Here is a 9,336-nt window from a genome sequence, read left to right on the forward strand (position 1 = left end):
ATTTATTGGATGGAAATCCTGCCCACAATTGAATTGAGTTCATCCAATCAGTTATTTTTTTGAGTGTGTGGATCATTTGGTTTATCCTGCTGTAATAATATCTCCACACAGATTCAGATGTATCAGTTGATCAATAGGTACTGTAAATATGCATGGGCATTGTCCTTAAAGTCCATGTAATGTCCAAAATAAATGTTATTCTTTGTTAATAAATCGCTTCATCACTTTCCACTGTTTCATTTGACATATCAACATCAATGATTCTTTCCATAAATACCTCCCAAATAACATGAAATGTGTGCCACTTTCCCGTGTTATTCCGCTCCGGTAGCAAAAAGCTTGCCAGCCATTAACCCAGCTGTGTGACGTCACACGTGGCAAACACCAGCCTCGTCTGGATTGTTTGTTTTGTATCCTTCCGCTATTTTCGCTCAACATATGTGTAACCGGACCTCGCTAAACTTTTTTTATCTAACAATTCATGATGGGGAAGCGATATGTAGTTGTGAGCTGTGAATGTTTCCTGATTGCTATAAACATTGATCATGGGTGCTGGAAGATTGTGCACAAAACTCGGGTCAGAATTAAGTTACTACAGGTGTTATGCCAGCTTGAGCTAAATGTCACCAGAGTACAGTGAACTTGCCTAGTGACTGAAATATATAAAAGTTGAAGTGAAATAAGTAAGGCCAAAAATGAATTACGTCTGAATATCTTTATTATTTTTACCAGTTTTAATTATTTGTGGGCTCGCACATATACCAAAATAGACTAATGTACACTGCAATAAAGATAAAATGTTACAAGTGAAAAGTTTACAAAAGAACCCTTTTTTATTTATCAAACAGTAAATTAATACAATCTTACAAATTTGCGATTTGGAAAATGTTGTTATATTTACATGTTTCTTTGGAAAAATAATATTGTAAATGATGTACTTTGTAAATTATTTACATCATGCGAAACCATTTTAACCAGTTCAGCTGCATGACTTATGTCAAATTACAGATTTGGCCATTGAAATCCCTGATAGCGGCCTCCCGGCTCAGGGTAAGTCTTCCGTATCTCGGTTACAGCACATGCAGGCAGCGGGACTCTGATTTTTGGGCCGAGTACACCCCAGCACCAACGTACAAACTGTCGATAAGCTGTATATCGATACTTCCTAATGAAAAAAAAGTATACAGATTATAAATATATTTGGAGAAAAATAAAATGTTATGTAGTACTATTATGTAGCAATGGTTACAAATTGGCTTATAACATGATATTTGTATTTTACTTGTACAAAATAAATATGAGGTTATACATGACTGCTTGAAAGAATCATAAATCATATTTCCTCACATGTGTAGTTGTTTCTTTTCCCAAGCATACATTGAACTTGCATACACAGAAAAAATAAAAGCCAAGCTGTTTTTGACTGCTTGAAAGAGTTTAATGGTATCTTTAAAAGTGTACCATATCTGTAGCGACTAAAAGTATTATATGAAAGCAAAGCTGCAATAGGCAGTTGGGTCAATCAATATTTACTTACTGGTGTAGTGGGCCATCAACTGCTCTGTGTTGTTGTTTGTATTGAAGATACGCTATTTTCAGTGTCCAAACACTGAGACAGCCTTCTTTAAAGCCTGGGTGGCTAATAATGCACCTTGGTTTCTCGTCGGTGTCTTCTATCTGGCAGAGTCCTGCACGGGTCTGATTTTCAAGACCCGCTCCCGCCCCGCACCCGTGACGTGCAGTACCGAACCCGCCCCGCTACCCGCACATATTGCCAATTAGTTCCGCAACCCGACCCGACCCGCCGGCACAAGATCCGCAACCCGACCCGAACCCGCATATATATAAGCAGTGACAACGTGCAATTATTAACACACGCAGTTGCATATTTGGCTCAAAAAGCCTGGGATGTTGTTTATCTTCTCCATCTAGGATGACACCAAAAGCCTCCCAGACGTTGGATTTCGCTCTTGAGGAAGAGTTATTGAAAATGCTGTATTCTCCGCTATAGAGAGCTTCACCTCAGCCATCCAGAATGTGGTGCGCTCAGCAGCAGATAGATGCACTGCAGAGGTTATGATTATGTTCGGTACCGCGGAGGAGAGGTCTGAGGATTTAAACATTAAACTAAATTATTATTGTTTAAATATATTTATTATCCAACACCCGCAACCGGACCCGCATCATCTTTGTTTTACCCAGAAGCGAACCCGGAAAAAAGCGTTAATTGGTAAAAATACCACCCGCAAATCACCTTTTTTGCGGGTCACCCGTCGGGTACCCGCGGATACCCGACCCGATGCAGGACTCTGCTATCTGGTCAGTAGGTTGCAAACTGTCTATTTGTTCCATCACCTGCCAGATCTCTCTGCAGCATACACATTCATCTGCAGTGGGCATGCTTTCACAGCATTGACATGTACACCTGAATATTGTACATAACATTAAAAAACAAAACAATATCTGCCAGACGTGTGAGGAACAGATGACAAATTAAGATCGACATTTAGTGCAGGTCAAATTAAATAAAACAGAATTTACCATTCAGTATTGCCGACTCGAGTCTCGCCGGCTGCGGAATCCGCTTCTCTTTCACAAGTTTCTGCCTCGTTGTTCGATTGCTGGGCAGGAGGCTCGTACTTATAAGGCAAGATGCCTTGAAGTGAAAGGCTAGCTGGTTCACTCTCTACTTCTGTAACTGAATCCAGATAACCCACCGAATCTGAGCTTGAATGGTCGCTGTCGCTGTCGCTGTCTGAAGTTATCGCGTTGCTTGCCATTTGGATTGATTTGATCAAATGGCAATGTTTGCCACGTGTGACGTCAACGCTCGTTCGGGAGTGATCGGGGGCGTACTCGGCAAACTTCGGAACCAACATCGGTTTTTAACGTATATGTCATTTAATTATGACAAAACTTTAAACATTTTTATTTATTTTTATTCTGGTGATATCTAAACTACATGTTAAAAAACACCTGTGTTAGATGCATTACATGGCCTTTAATAAATGAATAAATAAATACGACTAAAAAAAAGAATGCATTTCCCAGCAAATTCAATAATGCCAAGTGTTACTTGCAGGGCTCTCAGTTAATGCATGCAGTTGATCTAACCGCTAAAATGCTATCATTGAAAATACCTCTCCATGCTAGCTATCAAGCTAGGTAGCTGAAATTAATCATATCGATCTTTGGCCAAGGTTTTTAGGAAGTTTTAAATCATTAGATTAAATTGGAACCTGCTAGTTAGTATGGTTGTTGCTGAAAAGGTGACTCAGCATTTACTAAATGGGGGCTCCTTTTTCAGTTTTCAGCATCATTGTTGTTAGACCCAACTGGCCGTGTCACACTTGGTTGTACGTATATTCAAATCAGTTCAGCACTCACTGAGATTCCCTTTACACATACTTGCCAACCTTTAGACCTCAGAAATCGGGAGCATTTCAATTCACTCGGTGGTGTCATGCATACTAGCTGTATCCATTCCAGGTTGAATTAGGTGACACATCGCGACTGCTGGCCATTGAAGCAAAAAATTAGCCTGCCGACCCAGTGAAAGGTTGGCACAAAGAGAGAGGGGGGGGGGGGGGGGGGGGGGGGGAATGGAGGGTCACATTTCTCTAACGGTGAACTCCTGCTGAAAGCGAGTCAAGCTGCCAGCAGCCTTGACAAGAGCCAGACAAGAGAGGAACGCTTGATTATTTCAAGAGCAGAGCCCTCTATGTCCTCTAACTGAGACATACACTGTCGTACAGTTACACTGTTTCCACACTTTATACTGTCTGTGGAATCTGAGCAGTGTGCACACTGTATCTCAGCATCATCTCACAGCCTTACGTGAAATGACCAAAACCTCTTTTAAAAACAGGATTATAGTAGTAGCCTAGTTGCCAGCTCATAGAGTCCTATTGTGAAACCGAAAATGTTTAGTACACCACATTTTTATGATAGAAATGTATAGTAGGGGTCCTCAGCACATAGAAACGGCTGAATGCTAATTTGATTATATTGGGCAATTTTGCACTATTTCACAATTTGCATAAGCTGCGTTATTATAATGAATTTCCATTATAACGTATGGGGACAGTGGCGGCTGGTGGACATTATTTTAGGTGGGGCTATTGTAATGGTGAATAAACCACACGGGGAACATTTTGAGAAATTACCCCTTAAATTAAATTGGCTACACTATTTCATCGTTGCTGTTGTATGATTGGTGTTTAGCTAAGGTATTTAGCGTCTACAGCACCTCCGCTTTTAGGGTTGACGTAGACCCAAACGTAGCCCGGAGGTCCACCGGTGTTGTTGCGGGAGCTGCTGCACTAGTGTAAACTGTGTTCGTTATTCTCCCGTCCAGGAGAGAAGCTTAAAAAGGAGACTAAATGGAGTCTCTGTGAAAGTTCAATTGGGTACTTTAATTAAAAAAGGTGCGGGTTGGTCACAAGCATGATATTGTTCAGTCAGACAAACAGCTGTGATCCGCTCCTCGTTAGGGAAGAGAAGAGACCCGATCCCTCGTCCGGTGCTGTTATATATCCTCTGCTGGCTCCTCCCCGCCAGCCGGCTCGCCTCGTCTCCAATGTCCGTTGTTGCATTCAAACAGAGGATTGGTTCTGTTCACATTCAATATACTGTATGCTTAACACGCCTTTTCTCCTCATATTCTCTTTCATCACTTTTCATGTAACACATTCTAAACGCTGTAATCAATACTCTAAAAAATACTTCTCGGCTGGTTTGGTTTCCGGTCATTCCGGATGTTGTCACATGCTACTCTCGTCTGTAAACAATAATGTATTCAAATAAACTGTACCTTCATTTAATATTCAGCATGGTAGTATCTCGACATCTATAGTTGTAGTGTTAAATCAGTAGGCTTCGGTTTGCACCACTCCATATCATTTCGCTACTAAATTCACCTCTTTAGGAAATTGTAAATTTACCACATGCTAACTGCCAACCGGAGATGAAAGAGTTTCAGAATAAAGCTTAACAGCTGGTTGTGCACAAGAATTTCTGGTTTTTCAGTGTAAAACTGCATTAAAACTGACGGCATGTTTAAACTACATTTCCCCATTAAAACATTGATTTTAATTTCTAACACTAGCTAACGCTCCACTAGCTAACGCTACATTAGCAAAACAAACGCTTATTTCTTTTGCAAATTGTGCGGCGGGCTTCAAACACGTTCCCCTCCACTGGTTTCAACCAAGCACTAAATTAGATCTTTTCCAACCAAATAAGGTTGAACTGAACCTTCCCCATATTAATTTGTAAGTAGATTCAAAGATACATGAGCTTCTGACTGCCGCAAGCTGAAGCTTGGTTGCTAGGTTATTAGCTGGGTGTTCTCCAATAAGGGGCCGGGGGAAACAAAGCTAGTGATTACTGGTTCCATGTTGATTTAATTCAATACAAATTGTTGGGGGGAACTGAAAAGCTTTTACCGTACTGTTTACTTTGCAGCCCGGACATTTCCCCCAAAACACATTTAGACGCTGTCGCAACACAGAAGTACCTTTCAAATCTGATCATTTTTAAGGCCTTCTAAATCATATTTAAGACCTTTCTTATTTTTTTGTTCATATTTAAGACCTTTTTAAGGCCTTACATTCAGATTATCAAATGTAAGACTTGTTAAGACCCCGCGGGAACCCTGAGGAGACTAAATATGAACATTATATGCAGACACAGAAGTGGTTCAGAAACACAGAAATATTAGAAAACAGACCATTAAGGCAAAACATCTAGTTTGATGGATGCTGTCAAAACTCAACTACAATAATATGTGTGTGTGTGTGTGTGTGTGTGTGTGTGTGTGTGTGTGTGTGTGTGTGTGTGTGTGTGTGTGTGTGTGTGTGTGTGTGTGTGTGTGTGTGTGTGTGTGTGTGTGTGTGTGTGTGTGTGTGTGTGTGTGTGTACGGGCACATAGGTATCTGTCCCCGGCTGTTTGAAGAGCTAGCATGGGAAACAAAAGACAGTGTTTACCTCTTTGCATCCAGCGAGTAACACACACAGTTACAATCACACTCCCTGTAATTGACATAATTAATAGATAGTTTAGCTTCTCACCATCATTTTGTTCTGGCCCACTGATGTTAACGATCGTAACTGAAAGGCTGCCTGTCAAACGTAAACATTCAGCAACGTGACTCGCAAACTCTCGCAAGAGTTTTACACGGATCCTTTCTAGCCATAACCCTGCACCAGGCGCATCAGATTTGAAGCCGCTGATTGGCTGAAATTATGTTTCGGAGCCATAGCTTACAGATAGCAACAGTCAGCTGTTAGTGGCTGCTGCTGCACTGGTTGAGGGCTCCTCTCTTAGCGCCCAGACGAGAGAGGGTAATGATACACGGGCAAGGCCAGGCAGGAAACATGTGACTTATCAGTAACTTTAGACATCGTAACACCATTTTAAACGAGATTTTATTGTAGATTATACATTTTACTGATACCAATTATATAATATTTACCTTGTTCATTACAAATTCAAATTAAAAAAGAAAATATATATATATATATATATATATTTTTTTAATTTGTAATGTGGGAAGAGGTGGGGCGGCGCCACTAGCGCCCCTATGGGCCGGCCGTCACTGTATGTGGACAATAGTTAAAAAATTGCTTGGCTAATTTGGACAGTTTTGGAGTGGTTTGGAGGGTTATTGAGGATGCTGAGTCCATTCCTGACATTTACAGGATCAAAAATCTCAGTTTTAACCTAAACATGTCCATATTTGTACTCCCGGTGGAATGATTTTGATGAATATTCGGTCAATATTTGAAGATTTAGGGAACTCTGGATCATTTGGATTGGACAGAATCCTTGTTTATTTGAAAAACAATTGTCCACACTAGTAGTCAAAATCAGTCCACCGAAAGAACAAACATAGCCACTTTCTGGTTAACACTAGAACCGCCAATGGGTACATTTTACCCGCAGCTGTTTTTTGATTGTATATAACTTTTGTTCAATAAACTATTAAAGTCTCCCAGTCCGTGACTTTTCCTGAAAGTGTGTTATGTAGCACCCTCTGTTGTTAAGAATTGTCAATATGAAGTCAGATTGAAAAAATCGCCAAAAAAAATGCCATTTATACCTATATCCGCCAGCGGGTAATATTTACCTCAAAGAAAATGCAGCGTGAACATAACGTGTTGCTATAGCAACGCCTTTTGTCTACTGCGGTTCCTTAGATTGAGAGAGAGAGATAGATAGATAGATATATTGATAGATGGATAGAGAGAGAGATAGACAGATAGATAGTTATAGATAGTGTAACATCTTGGAGAATACAAGATCTTGGATGACTGAGCTCGCGTTGAGGACGTAATGCATGTGTGCAGGTTACGTGCCAGTTGAATAAAGATGGACACTCGGAATGAGAGAAGTAGTCCGCGTCGTCTATTTATGTAGACAATTATATGTTCATAGAACAGAACATTACAGATATATCGATAGAGAGAGATAGAGAGATTTGTACCTAAACAAAACACAAGTCTAACACCAAGCGTTTAAATCAGCACTCTTAGCGATATTTTAAACTTCATGCTATCTGCACAACCTATATCATATGAAAAGCTGAGAGTCCACAGATTATATTGGTATACATTTCATCCCTGTGCGATCAAAACTCACTGTTCTGTATGATAATTAAAAGAACATTGTACCTTGAAAATCTATAGCGGGTACATTTTACCCATTGGCGGTTTTAGGTATACAGCGACCTCTGGTGGTCCTAGTGTTAAACCATCATGCAAGTAAGCATCCGGCCGTATCTATGTGCTGGCGACCCGTACTATACATTTCTAATATAAAACTTTGGTGTACTCAACATTTCCGGGTTCACTGAGGTTGCAACTAGATTATAGTGGCACGAAATTGCCAGCTCCTCAGAAACAATGCCAATGGAAAGACAACACTGTTATTTTAAATGATGCACTTCAGTTGGGCTACACGTTACGAACATAGCCTTCTTGTTTACCATAATCGTTATCCTTTCATGAACCTAACAAAGAAGTTGTTTGCCTAAACCTAACATGTTCATGATAATAACTCACCTGTGTTACATTGAATTACTGAATAAAATCTTGTTTATCTCAAACCTCCACAATGAAAGTTACTTTATTCATATGGGACGAGAACAAAATTGACGTTTTCTTTAATATTTCAAGAGAACATGGGGTGAGGAATTAAAGCAGTTGGTCAGTTTGTGGGTGAAGTTTTCCATTAAGAGGGTTTGGGCATTTCACATATTTCTCTGGGATCACATAGATTAATCCATTGTGCTACCTGAGGCTAACAGATAGTATCACACTCCTGGTCATCAGGTTAATTGTAAATCAGCCCGCTTCTAGGAGACATGCAATTTTGTTCGACTTGTTTATTTAACTCCATTTACTTATTATAAAGATAAACACATTATAACAACAAACAAAGAAAAACGAAAAATTTGATTAGCTAGTGGTTTGTGAGTATGCACTGTATCAGCTGTTTTCCATACAGAAAGGTGGATATTGTATACCTCACTGATATCATTTAATTATTCACTTAGGGCGCATTCACACCAGCCTTTTATAGTCCGGTTGAATCGAACCCTGGTGCGTTTAGCCGCTTGGTGCAGTTCATTTGGGTCGGTGTGAACACAGTCCGAGACCTCTTAAGTGAATTAAACAACCGGACTCTGGTCTGCTAAAATAGGTGGTCTCGGAACGCTTGCTTGCGAACTCTGGAGCGGTTCATTGCTGGTGTGAACACAGTCCGCACCAAAACATAGGAAGCGTAGTATTTTCGTTTCACAAGAACGCGGATGCCTTCAAAATCTTTAGCGAAAGAGTCTTTCAAGACATCCTTGGTTCTTTTGTTAAAGACTGAAGCAGAATGAAGTGTTGAACAGTGTCATGTAAAGTAAAAATTCTCCGTCAGCTACATAAAAGTAAGAACACATGTCGTCGGTGAAACGCCCCTCCTTACTGCAGAACGTCTCTCATTATATGTGTTATAATGTTTTTTTAACGGACATTTTCTGATTATTTAATCATATTCGCGGGCCGCTAGTGTCTGTTGATCTCCAGATTAACAGCAGCATGAGAATAACCTGCCGAAAGTGCCGATGCTCCATGGCACCGGAGGCTCCGGTAGAAATTGCCGGGATTTGCGTTTTTACCCCCATAATGTCTGACCAATGGTTGAACAACATTTCCGTGCACATAACTTGTGTTTAAAGTTTATAGTCCGTTTTAGTTTTGCCCGTGTGAATGCAAACCGAAACAATGCAACAAACTGTGGTCTGGTGCGCACCAGAGAAGCGGACTATAGGTGTGAATGCACCC

This window comes from Notothenia rossii (assembly GCF_949606895.1).
Source record: "Notothenia rossii genome assembly, chromosome: 7".
NCBI lineage: Eukaryota > Metazoa > Chordata > Actinopteri > Perciformes > Nototheniidae > Notothenia > Notothenia rossii.